The following is a 3,168-nucleotide window of genomic DNA, read 5'->3' on the forward strand; positions in this document are numbered from 1 at the left end:
AGTTTATTTTAACTAATTACCCCCCCTGCTGACACTGACATGCGGGCCCAGGCTCTAATTAAAATTAGGTTAGTTAGTTAGTCACTGACGTGTGGACCCCACACGTCAGGTTTGACCCTGACCGACCCTTGTTGACTTGCTGACGTCACGGTGACGCACTGCTGACGCAGTAAATGTTTTCTGGAATTTAAATAATTCTTAAATGATTTATTATTTCCAGAAAATAGCTAAAACTTCAATAAATCATAGAAAATTAACCGTAACTCCAAATTAAATAAATTATATATGAAAAATTATCAGAAAAATTCAAGGAATCCATCTGTACCATTTTCATGCATGTTAGAATAACTTATAGCTGCTGTTTAGCACAAATCAATTAAAGGGCATTTATTAATCACATATGGAGTTTGAATTTGAATTTTATATTCAAACCAACTTCATTTGATCTGTTGCTAGTTGCATTAGCCCAAAACACATTCTTTTTGCCATGTCATGATCATGCATCATATTGTGCATTGCATTGATTGTGTTCCTTTCTGTGTTGCCGGTATTTGTCCCCTCTCGATAGACGTGATACCGATGATGTGATCGTTGACACTGATGAAGACTCAATGTTATCTTCAGAAGTGCCAGGCAAGCAAAACCCCCTTGTTCATTCCGATAAAATCCCACTCTCTCGCTCCTGCTCTCTTTTACTGCATTAGGACAACAACGACATATTTGATACTTGCTGCGGGCTGAACCCTTTATCCTTTGCATGACCTGTCATTGCCACAGTAAATAGATGAAACCCACTAGCATGAGTAGGAGTTGTTTGAGCCCTGATGTGCCTACTCATTCATGCTTGTTTGTCATGCCTGCTACTGCTTAGAGTTGAGTCAGGTCTGATTCATCGGGGATGAATCAAAGGCGTGTGAACATGTCCTGCTGTGTGTGAGCTAAGTGTGTGTACACGATTTGGTAAAGGTAGCGGTGAGAGGCCATGTAGGAGTACATGGTGGGTTGTCTCATTGCAGCCGTCCTCAGGAACTGAGTTCTGTGTTTGTGATCCATGACCAGCTACTACCACACATTGGAATGCTTAAGTGCCCCTCTCGGCTTATTAATCAACTTGATCTCTGTCCAGGAGTTGCAACTAGTTTCTGGTGTTTGTAGGTAGTGTTAGTAGTCTACCAAGTGGCACCCGGTACAGGTGGGCTTGGGACAGACTAGGCACAGTGGCCCGGTGTACCAAGTGGCACCCGGTTGGTGGGCTTGGGAACCCTGCACACATCGTTTGGGGCCGTAAGCGACACCCCGGCCGGATCTCCTTGCAGATGGAACCCGAATAGGCGATAAACCTGGACTAGAGACTTGTTCGGTTAGTCAGGTCGTGGCCGACTCCCTCACCCGGCTTCCGCTTGAAGGTTGCCGAGGTACATGACGTGTACAGGGCGATAAGTGGCGAAAGCGTGTGTGAAGAAGTACACCCCTGCAGGGTTATCATCATCTATTCGAATAGCCGGATTCCTCGGATATGGAAACTTGGACCCCATTGCATAGTTCATAGACAAGTGAAAGTGGATACTCTAAAATACGCAAGATAAGCGTGAGTGCTATGGATGGCGTTCTCGTAGGGAGACGGGAGCGGATCCATAGTGGTGTATTGATATGGTGAATATGTGGACTCGTGTGCGCCACCTCAAAAGAGTTACTTGCAGTCGTAGTTCAGGATAGCCACCGAGTCAAAGCTGGCTTGCTGCAGTTAAACTCCACCACCCCCTTGTTGATAATGATGTATATGTAGATAGATCTGATGTAAGTCTTGCTGGGTACATTTGTACTCACGTTTGCCTATTTTATGTTTTTGCACAGAGACTTCAGTCTCACTAGTAGTTCCGCTTGGACTTCGACGTTTAGCTTGTTACCTCAGCTACGATCTTGTGCCCTCGGCAGGATCTGATAGATAGTCAGGCTTCTCAGCCTTTTTCATTTATAGATGTCTGTACTCAGACATGATAGCTTCCGCTTGTGTTTTGACTTGTATGCTCTGATTGTTGGGTCATGAGACCCATGTTTGTAATGTCTCGCTCCTCGGAGCCTATTGAATAAACTACTTGAGTCGTAGAGTCATTTTGTGATGCCATGTTGTATTGCACATATCGAGCATATTGTGTGTATGTTATTGAAATGCTTGGTATGTGTGGGATCTGACTATCTAGTTGTTTATCTTTAGTAGCCTCTCTTACCGGGAAATGTCTCCTAGTGTTACCGCTGAGCCATGGTAGCTTGCTACTGCTCTGGAACACTTAGGCTGGCCGGCATGTGTCCTTCTTCGTTCCTGTGTCTGTCCCTTCGGGGAAATGTCACGCTTTGAGTACCGGAGTCCTGTTAGCCTGCTACAGCCCGGTTTACCGGAGTCCTGCTAGCCCAGTGCTACAGCCCGGACCCACTTGCTGATGACCGACACGTTCGAAGCTGGGTCATGAATGCCTGTCCCTGTAAGTCTGTGCCACTTTGGGTTTACGACTAGTCATGTCAGCCCGGGCTCCTTATCATATGGATGCTAGCGACACTATCATATACATGAGCCAAAAGGCGCAAACGGTCCCGGGCAAAGATAAGGCGACACCCGTGGGGATACCGTGCGTGAGGCCGCAAAGTGATATGAGGTGTTACCGGCTAGATCGATGTGACATCGAGTCGGGGTCCTGACAGCGTTGGTAGTTGTCACATCCCTAGCTTCTGGCATTGCTCTAGGTTAGCTTCATGTGTGCATCATGTCTATATTTTTGAAACTTGAATTGAGGAATATTGGAAGCCTCAAAACCCTAAATAAAAGAGGGGCAAAAACCCTAGAAATCTCATTCATTGCTCCAAAAGGCTCTTCTTAAATGTTTGATAAATTTTGGTAAGGGTTCTGGTCCCAACCAAAATATTGAACATTTTTAAGGATTTATTTTTGGGACTTTGAATTTAAATCATTAGCTATTTGAATTTGAATTATATTCATATAATTAGAATATAATTTAAATACCCCTGAAATATTTTATAAGCTTTTGGAAAAGTCCATCTAGCAATATAAAATATTCAGAGGAGTTTTTGGCATTGTTTGAATTATTTTAAAATTCAAAACAGTGGCAAAATAAATTAATAAAACAAAACAGAACAGAAAAATATAAAACAGAA

Source organism: Triticum dicoccoides, chromosome 5B (assembly GCF_002162155.2).
Source record: "Triticum dicoccoides isolate Atlit2015 ecotype Zavitan chromosome 5B, WEW_v2.0, whole genome shotgun sequence".
Taxonomy (NCBI): Eukaryota; Viridiplantae; Streptophyta; class Magnoliopsida; order Poales; family Poaceae; genus Triticum; species Triticum dicoccoides.